At 43.4% G+C, this 14,430-nt stretch overlaps 1 non-coding gene across 1 annotated transcript; it reads right to left on the bottom strand.

Moving 5' to 3' along the window:
• Positions 1 to 12,912: 12,912 nt before the first annotated feature.
• Positions 12,913 to 12,984, bottom strand: Trnac-gca (transfer RNA cysteine (anticodon GCA)). Its single transcript has one exon. It is a non-coding gene; the product is annotated as a tRNA-Cys (tRNA).
• Positions 12,985 to 14,430: the final 1,446 nt, after the last annotated feature.

Consider the following 14,430-nt stretch of genomic DNA (forward strand, 5'->3'; position numbering starts at 1 on the left):
CATGCAGGTCATCATTGCAGTTCACAGAGCCCACAGCTTGGCAAGACTGTTGGTGACTTTACAAAGCTCCTTCCAGTTCCACCAAAGCTAGCCAACAAGGAGGATGCTTCCTGGTCAGTGCCAACTAGGATCACCGTGTCTGTGACTAATATGTGTGGTGTCTTCACCAAGAGGATATAGTGAGCATGTGCTAGTGGGCATCCATCTGTGAGCAATGACAATACCTGTATAGTCCTAGGGGTCTCAGAACACCAGGGTTTGACTGAAATTTCCCTACACAGGGAGTTATGCTCATCCAAGAAGCCATAGATTGCCAAAGAAGACACTTCTGTGCCAGGTCTGGGATATTTACCTTTGAATTGTTAGTCAGGGGTGTCCTGGAGCCACAAAGGTCTTATTTTCTGTTAGTGTTAAGTACTATTATTGACAAGTTAATGACCATGATGTTAGCTTGTGCTGTATATATCACCTGCTCCTTGTAGGCTAGGGTAGACTATAAGATTTTCCCTTTGGTGTAAAATTCTTTGACACTTCCTGCGACACTCAACCATTCTAAGGATGACTTGTAGAAACTTAGGATGGAAGCCCACATCTTCCTTTATGGGAAAATTTATTACATTTTGTCCTTTCATCATTTTCTGTTTCATTGTGCAAACCTGAGGAGGGGGGTGGGTGGTGCATAGATTCAGAGTCTTGTGAGTTTGTGCCCTTGTGTGAAGGTCTCAAATTACCTTGTATTATGCAGCCCAGAGTGGGAGGCTACGCAGTTTACTCAAGAAACTTCAACTAATGGAGATCTCCTAGGTTCATGGAAGACCCAAATAAGGTGGATGTGGCAAGTTCAGTACCAAAATCATATTTAAGAAAGGGGGCACCTGGATTTGCACCAGGGACCTCTTGATCTGCAGTCAAATGCTCTACCCCGAGCTATACCCCCATTTTATAGCTAAAGAGGCCTCTCATATCACCTCTTCCAACTTGGTACCACATCCAACTTGCTCTATGTTCATGATCTACTGCTTCCTATACTGATCTTGAACCTGGAAGGATTTTTCTACTAAAGTCTTCCCTCCACCCCTCTCCCCTCCAACTTTGAAAAGCCCAACCAAATGCACCCCTCTCTCTCTGGGTGTGCTGCAGATCTGCCCTTGGGATCTAGGAAGACACTTAATCATAGTGGATTCCTTCAGTTCACAATTAATTTTTCGTAAGTGGCCAAGACAAGAGCTGAGGGTTCTGGGTCTTCATTAGCCCAATCTGCAACCCAGAGAGAACTTTATCCTCCAGGACATCAGCAGGGTGCTCATCACTTCACTCCATCATTTATTCACTCAGTGACACACATGGACCTCATTAGCTATGGTCACTTATCGGCCACCGTGAATAGATAGAGATCAGCCATTTTCTTTTTTCCTCAGAGTCTTAGTATACATAGGAGTCAAATTCATAGATTGGGTCTTTGCTCTGAGTGAGCAGGAGCCACAGCACAGGTTAGAGGGAAGTGGAACTAAGGATCACCCTATAGGAGGCTCTGGAGGGACTTCCTGATGGGACAGCTATGGAAATTCCCAGAGGAAGAAGCCACTCCTCAGGTTCATAGGACCCTTCTCTGTGATCTTCTGCACAGAGTGAGCCTTACAGAGCCTTGGAGTGCAACCTGTGCCACAACATGTGATCTGGATGGGTCTCACAGTGGGTGCTATACTAGCTCCTCTCAGAGAACAGTATAGAGACCAGATGTGAGCAGAATACAGAGCATACAGGAGCACAATCTGTTAGTCAGCTCTGTGTGAGCCAATACTTCTCATTTGGTCTCTTGTGTATTAAGGAGACGATAAGAAGGGGGGCACCTGGATTTGAACCAGGGACCTCTTGATCTGCAGTCAAATGCTCCACCCCTGAGCTATACCCCCATCTGCTTCATGTCTATCTTATAAACATCTCTGAAGCTGTATGGCCACTCCTCAACATGTGTACTTTCCAGTACTCTGAAATCATCTGCTTTGTCATTTGAGGCCCAGCCCTAAGCCAGCTCTGCTCATCTGTCTGTCACCTTGTGATGACCAACACCCTCCTATCCTGTTAAACAGCTGAGACAAAACACAAACATCTGGAAGTCTGCATTTATGTCATTCTGCAGAACTACCTACACAAGCCACCCACAGAGGGCTGTGTGTTAAAAAATTGATGGCTTTGAGGGAGAGATAATTGTTTTCTCTAAGGGAGTGTCTCTTGGTAAGTCTATTTATTGCAGTAGAACACTTCTGCCCCAGAAGCAGATGGACAACACCAGTAGGAGGACACAGAGCCTGGGGTACAAAGGTGGGATGGCTCTGCATAACAGAGATAAAAGAAGGAGTTGAAGGTGAATATGATCCAAATACAGTGTATTACATCTCAATGAATTATTGAAAATATCATAAATATTTCCCTCAGCAATAGGTTCTTACCAGTATGTTGTGGAGAAGAACCAATAGCCTTTGGAAGAGCCTGTGAAACAATGTCATATGTTTAACCATAACTTTTAAAAATCTGGCAAAAAGGCCCACTAAATTAGATGGTACAGATATGTAATCCTGCTGTCCTAACCTTGATCCTGGGTCTAGCTAGGTCGTGGATCCTAGAAGAAAACCTACTACTAATGTTCTGCTAAAGGAATACTGCAATAAAATGACTGCTAATGATGGACTGCTCCACCCACAGATCAGTGCTTTAGACAGGTCACATTGGAGGAGTTTCTCCTTGCAGTAGATGGACCTTAACACAGAGACCCACAAATGGGCAGTGTAGAGAGGGTGAGAGACTGTGCAGCACTCAGTAGTAAATGAGATCCCTTCCTCAAACCCCTACACCCAAGGTCAGAGTGCTGTGCTGAAGAGGAGGCAGAAAGGCTGTAAGAGCCAAAGCTGGTGGATAAGTCCAAGGAAGCAGTGTCAACAATTTTATGTTTCATTTGCCCATCTTTTCCTTTCCACTTCAGATCTGCAAAAGAGTGATAAGTCGTAACCATATGAAAGAGTCAACACTAGGTTGTCTTGAAATCTCCTCTGCTAACAGTATTGATCCAAAACTGTTCTATTTAGTCCATTGTAGATATTTAAAACGACAATTTCAGACCGATGTTTTGCCAATATTTGTTAATAATGCAAATAGTCTTCCCCTCTGACACATTTGTAACTATATAAAACAATCTCCTATCCCTGAGCTATATTTTCCAAGTTCCTGCTAGTAAGGCCCATTACTTCACAAGTATAGCTTTCAACTGCTATTCATTACTTTCCTACTTTTTTTTTTTTACTTATTTACACTACATCCTGCTCACTGCCCCCTCATAGTCACCACACCCCACAATCCTTATCTCCATTTTCCTTCTCCTCTGAGCAGGTGCATATTCCCTCTGTATTCCCCACTGTGGCATATCAAGTCTTTACCAGGCTACATGAATCCTTTCCCACTGAGGCCAGACATGGCAGCCCATCTAGGATTCATATCCCATATACAGGCAATAGCCTTTGGGATAGCCCTGTCTCCACATGGAGGCCAAGCTGCACATCTGCTGTATTTTTGAGGGGAGGCCTTGTTACAGCCTGTGTGTTCAACTGCTTTCCTAATCTAATGTCCTGTCAATTCCCACATTCCTCCAACAAGCAGCATCGTTAGGTCCTGTTATAATAACCACCCAGGCCCCATTATCAACTTTCTCCTACTGTTTTCTGTTACTATACTGGCAAACACACGGTTATTATACTACACTATTGCCATGAACACACATCATCATCAAGGGAAATTATCATCAAAGGAAGCACTTAACTGGAGAATTGCTTACCATTTTTAAGTTTAGTCCTTGATGGCCATGGTGAGAAGCATGGTAGAATGTAGGCAGGCTTGTCACTGGAGCAAAAACTGAGAGATTACATCTGACACAAAAGCAGGAAGCAGAGGGTCTGGGTCTGATGGAGATTTTCAAATCTCAAATTATACACTCAGTGACAGATTTCCTCCTACACAGTCCTACCTCTCAAACGTCCCTAAATAGTTCCAGTGATTGGGGACCTAGCATTTAAATATGTCTATGGGGGCCATTTTCATTCAAACCACCATATTATTGTATGAAAAATATTTAAATTAAATGTACAGACTATCAGTATAGCATGTGGGAAGAAGTATAGGTCTTAACATGCATAGAAGGGCTAGACATTTTACTTTATTCGCGTCTTATCAGAAGCGTTCTCCTCTCCCCCCAAAAAATGTCATTGTGATAAGAAACTCTGAAGAACTAGAAATCTGAAAAGAGACACTTCCACACAGAAGAGATGGTGGAGAGGAAGAATTACCTGGTGAAGGTGGAGGGATCCACAGTGCCTTGGCTGTGCAGGATGGTTTGTGAGCAACCAGAACAGAAGTAGCAGGAACCTGGGTCACTACAGGAAACAGAAAGTACAGATGTTTATTATTGGTGATCTATGCACGGAAAGTTGTTCAGAAAGATATTTTTTATAAATATTTTTTATTGCGAAGATATTTCATAGAGAACTCAACATGTATGGAAGGTGTTGAAAGAAATGAAAGAGTTTAAGCATGAGGCTGCCATTAACTCAAGGAAAAGCAAAAGTCCCACCAACTATCTTGATCTTGTTTAGAATGACTGACATCAGTGAACAAATCATCGTGATATAAACACAGAGTCATCCAACCAAAAGCTGGGACATGATTGGATTCGGAAAGTCAGAATGGAAGAGGATGTGAAGTTATGATCTCATCCACAAGTAGATTAGTTAGACATGATGTAGACAAGATGACATAAGAGAAAGCACGCTGTTCGTGTTTTTCCCTAAGTGCACAGGCTAGACTAGCAGAGATGGCTAACCCTATGGGGAATGGATCCCATTGGATGACAGGAGCAATGAACTGGATACATGTGGATGTTTTCCTAGTAATCTTTAAAAAATAACATTGATTTTTCAAAATAATCAAATTGTGCATATATTTTGATTAGCAAATAGATGAAAATAAGTTCGTGTAGTGGTGACAGGTTTGAAGGCTCAGGGACAGGCCACAGTGTCAGGATACTCTGTGCTCTGCTCTACTGATATAGCTCCTCCAGAGGCCAGCTAAGTAGCCCTTGTGTTGCATGTGGGTTTATTTGTGTTGAGGTTGAAGCAGCACCAGCTGAAGCCTCCTGCCTCAGGGAGGACCTCAGCAGGAGAGTGCTGGTCATTCATGAGGACATGGCAGTCAGAAGCAGCTCAGGGCTGGGCCTCATATGAGGAAGCAGATGATGACAGAGCACTGGCAGGTGCACATGCCAGACGGTAGCGGGCAGGGAGTGGCCATGCAGGTTCTGAGTGCCCATGAGACATTAATAAACAGGTGGGGGTATAGCTCAGGGGTAGAGCATTTGACTGCAGATCAAGAGGTCCCTGGTTCAAATCCAGGTGCCCCCTACAACAAGCTTGTTTTGACTCATGAAGATATCTCACACTCAGTCCTGTTTCTTCCAATCACTCCAGTCATGGACCTCACCAGACCTGGGAGCTACAAACTAGCCCATCATGTGAATAGATGGCTTTCTTAAATCTCTTCCTACATGCTGACTGTCCTTCCCATTCTTAGTATCTGTCTCCCCTGTTCTTGTAGAAACTTAGTTTCTCTGGTTCTGTTGACTTGTAGCTAGGTAGATATGATGTGAAATAGAAGGCAGGAACTATAAGGTAGAATTAGGGAGTTTCTAGGCACAGCAGTTTTAGTGACACCCAGTGTCCAAGGACCAGAAAGGAAAGCCTAACCATAAAAATATGTGGCTCTATGGCTCTCTGGTGAATCTGTAGTCAGAACTGAGGATGCTAGTCACAGAATCAGGTTGTCTGTGTAGGGTGGATATTTCCCTTGTGAGCTTCTCTCCCCTTCCCGACTTCTCACTTGCTTCATGGTTAGAGGCTAAAACTGGCTGAACTGCTATCCCTGGAAGACAGGGATCCTGCAGTGATGCTGCTGACAATGCCAGTTAGGGTCCTATAAGAACTCAGAGAGGCAGCTCATTTGTCTTCAGGGAAGGAAGAGAGGGATGTCTGGGGGCTCATATTAGAAGGCAGTTGGCCAGCCCGGGAGCTAAATAAGGACAGCAGTGTGAAGTGGGCTCAGGATCTGATGCTGCTCTGCTCCTTTTCTTGGGTGATGATGCTATTCAAGGATGGGCCTGGAAAGCTGCAGAGCTGTGGAAGGCATCTCACCAGTCAGGCCTGGCAACTTCTTGAAAGTAGTTCTGTGAGCATCTGTAATTTAACTTTATAGTCAGTCATAATCTATTACGACTCTGATGAAGATTATTAACTGTGTATACTGTTACTAGTGGGGGTATAGCTCAGGGGTAGAGCATTTGACTGCAGATCAAGAGGTCCCTGGTTCAAATCCAGGTGCCCCCTTTTCATGGATTTGGAAACTATTTTCATAGTATATATCTACTTTCTCTTTTACTCAGGTGGCTTGAGCTTCACCTCCATGTGAGCTTAGCACTGTTATCACCCATCAGATCCCTTTTATGGTAGATGGCTGTGTGTGTTCATGTGATCTCAAGTCTTCCTGGTGAACAGGTCTCCAGTATATTTAGACTATAGATTGAGTTCTCAAAACCTAGAAAGACTATGTTTTATTAGATAAGATCATCAGTGGTTCTTAGAATATAGAATTGAATATGAGTATGTATTGGGCTGCATCAAATACAGTAAATAAATGAAATGGGGGAGACTGGGATGATGTTTGCCCATAGGTTGAGACATTCAGTAGGTGCATCAGGAAATGTGGGATTCCAGGCTCTCACAGGGAGAATAAGAGCCACAGATTCCACAGATCACAGCGTTTCCAAACTACCTGTGGACCTGGATTGTGTCCAGTGGTGGCCATGACTGACATCTGTTCTATATGCTCAATATCTATTCTGTAGCAGCCATGTCTCCCTGTTTTAAGTGCTACCCCTTAGAATGAGTTTTCCAAAGAAGATCCTTACTTTCTTGGCAGCTGTTGCTACAACTCAGTGTAAAGGGCCAAGAAAAGCCTCATCTTGGTGGAACTCTGCTTTGTAACATGGACAGCTCCTCCACCTGTCCATTTACTGAAGACCCAGGGAACATGTAGACCCACACTGTCCTCCACTGGGCTGAGCTTCTCAGCTCTTTCTACAGTGACAGAGATTCCAAACTAAACACAGACTCAAATCAGCAGAGTGATGGGGTCATAGTGTCTCTGTCCTCAGTGTGCATTGCCACATCAGTGACAAACTCCAGTGATGTTTTGGAGGATATCAGCCATTCTGCACACTTGACAAATAAGTTCCATGAGTCACTTGAGTCTTTATTGTCATAATTTTCTGTTACAAGAGAAGCTAAGAAGATCCAATGTTGAATGCAAGAATCTTCTCGAATATTCAGCTGAAACCTTGTAGTGGGTTGGTGGTTAGTAGTCATAAAAACTAATTGTGTATATTTCTAATAATACAACCACATGTTTCTAAAAATAGGTCATATGAGCACCCCCATTCCTACTCCAGTTTTCGCTCAAAACTGGATATTATGGTTATGCTGAATTTTGTGGTGAAGTGAGCAATTGCAGACTCTAGCTCTGTCTCTGCAATGTTTGTGTGAATTTCGTGTTATCTGCTTATGTATCTGTAAGAACTTACCAGTGAGGCTTCTAATCTTGTTCTTCTTTTGTGTGTAATGATTTGACTACTTTGCAAAAGTCCTTGTTCTATGAGTAAAATATACAGCAGATGTATATTTATTAGGTAAAATCTGAATGAACATTTTCTCAAGAACAAGCATTCGGTGATTGTCCTCATCACCTTACGCAAATTACAAAAATTGCACTAGGGCCTCTGAGTCACCATAGACGGCCTCTTTTGACTATGATCCTCTCTTACATATTGTGGGAAGCCACATGTGCCGTTGCAGAGTGGCACAGGCTTCTGCTGGCCACCACGCATACATAGGCAGTAAAGTTTTTTGCCAAGATGAGGTTTTGAGAATTAACCAAAATTGACCAATCAGATGAGAGAGAAGTTGACCAATCAGATGAGAGAAAAGTTAACCAATCAATCAGATGAGAGAGAAATTAACCAATCAGATGTAGGCATGCAAATGAGGTGGTAAGCATCAACCAAGCACAACCAATCCGGGTGTGAGACATGCCTCTCCTAGGCCTATATAAACCAGCACAAGTGCTGGGCTCGGGGTCTATTCGCCTCTACAATCAAGCTCTCCCAATAAACGTGTGCAGAAGGATCCTGTTGCAGCGTCGTTCTTATTGGTCGAGTCGGATGCGCTCAAGAACATATTTGTATCTGTGTGGCTTTGTGATGGTTTCTAGGAGAAGGTTTCAGTTGGCAGAAATTCCTGTGTAGTGGAACTTTCTCATTTCTTTGAGGACTGAGTTATGTCAGGTGATGTCTTGCTGAAAGAGGCAGATGAGCAGATGCTTTGTGAAGCAGGTGAAGGATGTGTAACAATTAGAAGAGAATAAATATAACCCCACAGATGAAACTGTTGCATTGGTTCACCTTGCACCACGTTTCCCACCTTTGCTTGTTATGATTTCATATAGAGTAACTTGCCAAAGAACTTCTCATGATACTTCAGTTGCTTCTTGACACTTCCACAGTCTCGTGTCGATTTGTCAGAGACTCTCAGGGTTTCCTGAATCAAAATGACCCTGATGATTTATGTTTTGTATTCATTGAGTACACTGGACTGATGACATCAAAGGTTGAAATTGTACCCAAAGAATCACTTCTAAACAGGTCTACAACTCCTGTTTCCTATTAACTCTCATTTTCCAATACCGCTGGTAGGTGGGCTAGAAAGGAGGTTGAAACATTTAAGAACCCTAATTAAAGTAGGTCTTGAAAAACCCAAGCCTACATTCTGTAGGCTATGCTCTAACAGGTCAAATAAGCAGTCTTTGTACCTGGTTCATGCTGATGCTGAGCTAATGGTTTGGGGTCAGCTTGGGGTTAACACTCTCTCTCAAATTTGGAGATTTTCATTCACATTTAGGACCAGAAAATAAAAGGCAGGAGATCAGAGGGTGAAAAATCACAGAAAAGATTCCCAATACACAAATGTGCATTGCAGAAGGCTAGAGTAGAGTGGGGAGTGAACCAGGGTGAGGAATTTGCATGCAAAACCACAGGAGGGAAACAGAGCAGGACCGTGGCTCTGTACACTGGTTCTCCAATTGAGACTCCACAAATGCTGACCAGCAAAGGGTTGAATGTGCTGGGCATGAAGGGATTCAGGGAGTCCTGTGGTAGGTGTATGGGGAAGAAAATGGTAAATGCAAGCCCGGTAAAGCCCAGTCTGAGGGAGGTGTGTCAGGTCATCTAGCACATTGGAAATCAAACATCCCCATGTGTACTATATCCTAGGGTGAGGCAGTGCAGGTGACCTGTGAGAATGAGAAATTCTGCATAGTTTACAAGAGCAGAGCATAGGAACTTTATCTGAATCTGCTCTAAGACTCTGAGTCCTGCTGATCATTTGCTATCATCCAGTGTCCTGTCTCATATTTCAGTGACCATGGTCTCCAGATGTCCTTCATCATATCTGTAGACTCTGCTTTCCCTTGGTTATTAAGAAGGGGTGTTTTCTATGTCCCTCCTAGAGAATCTGATCAAAGAGTCCTAAGCAGATGGAGATCTTTCCATTCTGTCCACTCCTGTCTCCCAGTCACCTCCAAAAGTCAGCATTTGGTTTTGCATATGGCTCTTTTAGTTGGGTTCAAAGTTGAAGTAGCACCAGCTGAAGCCTTCTGAATTTAATGCCCCTGCCTCAGCTAGGATCTAAGCCAGAAAATATGCCAGACGTTCATGAGGACATAGTATTCAGATGAGCAGAGGCAACTCAGGGCTGGGCCTCATAGGAGGAAGCAGATGATGACAGAGCAGTGGCAAGTGGACATTCCAGATGTTAGCAACCAGGAAATGGACATGAAGTTTCTGAGTGCCCATGAGACGCTAATAAACAGGTGGGGGTATAGCTCAGGGGTAGATCATTTGACTGCAGATCAAGAGGTCCCTGGTTCAAATCCAGGTGCCCCCTTACCAAAAGGTTGTTTTAGTCATGGAGATATAAAAACTTAGTCCTGTTTCTTCCATTCACTCCAGTTATGTACACACATTATACATGCAAACACATTATACATACACACCCACAAAAAATACTCACAAATACATACACATACATTCCCAAAAGCAGGTACGCATTCATACCCACACACACATGCAATTATATGCACACACACACACACACACACACACACACACATATCATCAGCGTTTGGTATTTTCAGTATCCCTATTTTTCTTTAATACTAATTTTCATTACTGGTGAGTTAGGTTTCCTAGGGCACTGGAGATGAGAACTCATAGAGCATCCCTGGTGAGGCAGTGCAGGGATGTGTTGCTAATGAGGAGAGTCTACACAGGTACCAGGGCATAAGTCACTGGCAGGGCTTACAGTTCATGCAATCCCTGAGTAAAGGCCGTGCCATGCTGGGCACACTGCTGACCATGTCACACTACGGAGACCATCAGTCTCTCTGACTTTCACTTGTCCACAATTTTGAGGATGGAGCCATTCTTCACGTTATTTCTTCTGCTGCTACATCGAGGGATTTCACAAGAGGGAGGAAGATGAGAGACAATGGAGGCTGCTCAATACCTGCTCAGGAAGACTGGCAGAAGAATCCCTGAATCATTAATGTGAACTCTGCTATGACTTGGTCACTATGAGTTGCCTGGGCCTGATTTAAGTAATGACTTTTCACATCTGTAGCATGAAGTGGCTTATATAAAATTAATAGGTATAAACAAGTATATCTGAAACATCCCTAGAGGTTTTCTGGGTCACAGATAGGTCATCTGAGGTACTGTTTCCAGTGAACCTGGTGTAGGTTTTCTCAAGTGGGCACTGAGGACATTTGCTCCTGGCCTACCCTATTCCACTTGCCATGTGTTCTTAGAACACATGGTGTTTTGAACCCAACAAAAGGGAGCTTCGGCCTCATAACCTGCCATGCACGTCATCATCGACATTCACAGAGCCCACAGCTTGGCAAGACTGTTGGTGACTTTACAAAGCACCTTCCAGTTCGACCAAAGCTAACCAACAAAGTGGATGCTTCCTGGTCAGTGCCAACTTGGTTCACCATGTCCTGTGACTAATATGTGTGGTGTCCTAATCAACAGCATTTAGTGAGCATGTGCTAGAGGGCATCTATCTGTGAGCAATGACAATACCTGTATTGTCCTTTGGGGTCACAGAACACCAGGATTTGACTGAAATTTCCCTACACAGGGGGTTATGCTCATCCAAGAAACCATAGATTGCCTGAGACGATACTTCTGTGCAAGGTATGGGATATTGCCTTTGAGTTGTTGTTCCGGGGTGTCCTGGAGCCACGAAGATTTCTTATTTTCTCTTAGTGTCAAGTACTACTGTTGACAAGTTTACCACCATGATGTTAGCTTATGTTGTATATATCACCTGCTCCTTGTAAGCTGTGATATACTATAAGACTTTCCCTTTGGTGTAAAATTCTTTGACACTTCCTGTGACACTCATCCGTTGTAAAGAGGATTTGCAGAAACTTAGGATGGAAGCCCACATCTTCCTTTATTGGAAAAATTATTACATTTTGTCCTTCATGATTTTCTGTTTCTAATCATTGTGGAAACCTGAGGAGGGGGGTGGGTGGTGCATAGATTTGGAGTCTTGAGTTTGTGCCCTTGTGTGAAGGTCTCAAATAACCTGGATTATATAGCCCAGAGTGGGAGGCTATGCAGTTTACTCAAGAAACTTCAACTAATGGAGATCTCCTAGGTTCATGGAAGACCCAAATAAGGTGGATGTGGCAAGTTCAGTACTAAAATCATATTTAAGAAAGGGGGCACCTGCATTTGCACCAGGGACCTCTTGATCTGCAGTCAAATGCTCTACCCCTGAGCTATACCCCCATTTTATAGCTAAGGAGGCCTCTGATATCACCACTTCCAACTTGGTACCACATCCAACTTGTTCTATGTTCATGTTCTACTGCTTCCTGTACTCATCTTGAACCTAGAAGGATTTTTCTACTAAAGTCTTCCCTCCACCCCTCTCCCCTCCAACTTTGATTAGCCCCACCAAATGCACCCCTCTCATCTGGGTGTGCTGCAGATCTGTCCTTGGGATCTAGGAAGACACTTAATCATAGTGGATTCCTTCAGTTCACAATTAATTTTTCGTAAGTGGCCAAGACAAGAGCTGAGGGTTCTGGGTCTTCATTAGCCCAATCTGCAACCCAGAGAGAACTTTATCCTCCAGGACATCAGCAGGGTGCTCATCACTTCACTCCATCATTTATTCACTCAGTGACATACATGGACCTCATTAGCTATGGTCACTTATCAGCCACCGTGAATAGATAAAGAGAGATCAGCCATTTTCCTTTTTCCTCAGAGTCTTAGTATACATAGGAGTCAAATTCATAGATTGGTTCTAGCCTCTGACGGAGCAGGAGCCACAGCATAGGTTAGAGGGATGTGGAACGAAGGATCACCCTATAGGAGGCTCTGGAGGGACTTCCTGATGGGACAGCTATGGAAATTCCCAGAGGAAGAAGCCACTCCTCAGGTTCATAGGACCCTTCTCTGTGATCTTCTGCACAGAGTGAGCCTTACAGAGCCTTGGAGTGCAACCTGTGTCACAACATATGACCTGGATGGGTCTCACAGTGGATCCTATACTAGCTCCTCTCAGAGAACAGTATAGAGTCCAGGCCTGAACAGAATACATGCATACAATAGCACAATCTGTTAGGCAGCTCTGTGTGAGCCAATACTTCACATTTGGTCTCTTGTATATTAAGGAGACAATAATAAGGGGGCACCTGGATTTGAACCAGGGACCTCTTGATCTGCAGTCAAATGCTCTACCCCTGAGCTATACCCCCATCTGCTTCATGTATATCTCATAAACATCTCTGAAGCTGTATGGCCACTCCCCAACATGTGTACTTTCCAGTACTCTGAAATCATCTGCTTTGTCATTTGAGGCTCAGCCCTAAGCCAACTCTGCACACCTGTCTGTCACCTTGTGATGACCAACACCCTCCTATCCTGTTTCACAGCTCAGACTGAACACAAACACCTGGAAGTCTGCATTTATCTCATTCTGCAGACCTACCTACAAAAGCCACCCTCAGAGGTCTGGGTGTTAAAAAATTGATGGCTTTGTGGGAGAGAAAATTGTTTTCTCTAAGGGAGTGGCTCTTGGTAAGTCAATTTATTGCAGTAGAACAGTTCTGCCCCAGAAGCAGATGGACAGCACAAGTAGGAGGACACAGAGCCTGGGGTACAAAGGTGGGATGGCTCTGCATAACAGAGATAAAAGAAGGAGTTGAAGGTGAATATGATCCAAATACAGTGTATGACATCTCAAAGAATTATTGAAAATATCACAAAGCATAGGGTTTTTTTTTGTTTTTGTTTTTGTTTTTTGTTTTTTTGCTCAGCATTAGTGTCTTACCAGCAGGTTGTGGAAAAAACAATACCATTTGGAAGATCTTGTGAAACAATGTCATAAGTTTAACCATAACTTTTCAAAAACTGGCAGAAAGACCCCCTCCATTAGATGGTACAGATATGTAATCCTGCTGTACTAGCCTTGATCCTGGGACTAGCTAGGTCATGGATCCTAGAAGAAAAATTTCTACTAATGTTCTGCTAAAGGAACACTGCAATAAAATGACTGCTAATGATGGACTGCTCCACCCACAGATCAGTGCTTTGGTCAGCTCACATTGGAGGAGCTTCTTCTTGCAGGAGATGGACCTTAACACAGAGACCCACAAATGGGCAGTGTACAGAGGGTGAGAGACTGTGCAGCACTCAGTAGTAAATGAGATCCCTTCCTCAAACCCCTACACCCAAGGTCAGAGTGCTGTGCTGAAGAGGAGGCAGAAAGGCTGTAAGAGCCAAAGCTGGTGGATAACTCCAAGGTGCAGTGTCATCCGTTTTGTGTTTCATTTTGCCCATCTTTTCCTTTCCACTTCAGATCTGCAAAAGAGTGATAAGTCGTAACCATATGATACAGTCAACACTAGGTTGTCTTGAAATCTCCTCTGCTAACAATATTGATCCAAAACTGTTCTATTTAGTCCATTGTAGATATTTAAAACAAGGACAATTTCAGACTGTTATTTTGCCAAAATTTGTTATTAATGCACATATTTTTCCCCTCGGACACATTTGTAACTATATAAACAAAATCATTTCCCTGAGCACTAGTATTTTCCAAGCTCCTCCTAGTAAGGCCCATTACATCACAAGTATAGCTTTCAACTGCTATTCATTGCTTTCTTACTTATTTACTTTTAAACTTATTTACTCTACATCCT

Source organism: Mus caroli, unplaced genomic scaffold (genome assembly GCF_978045245.1).
Source record: "Mus caroli unplaced genomic scaffold, Mus_caroli_1 scaffold_7, whole genome shotgun sequence".
Lineage (NCBI taxonomy): Eukaryota > Metazoa > Chordata > Mammalia > Rodentia > Muridae > Mus > Mus caroli.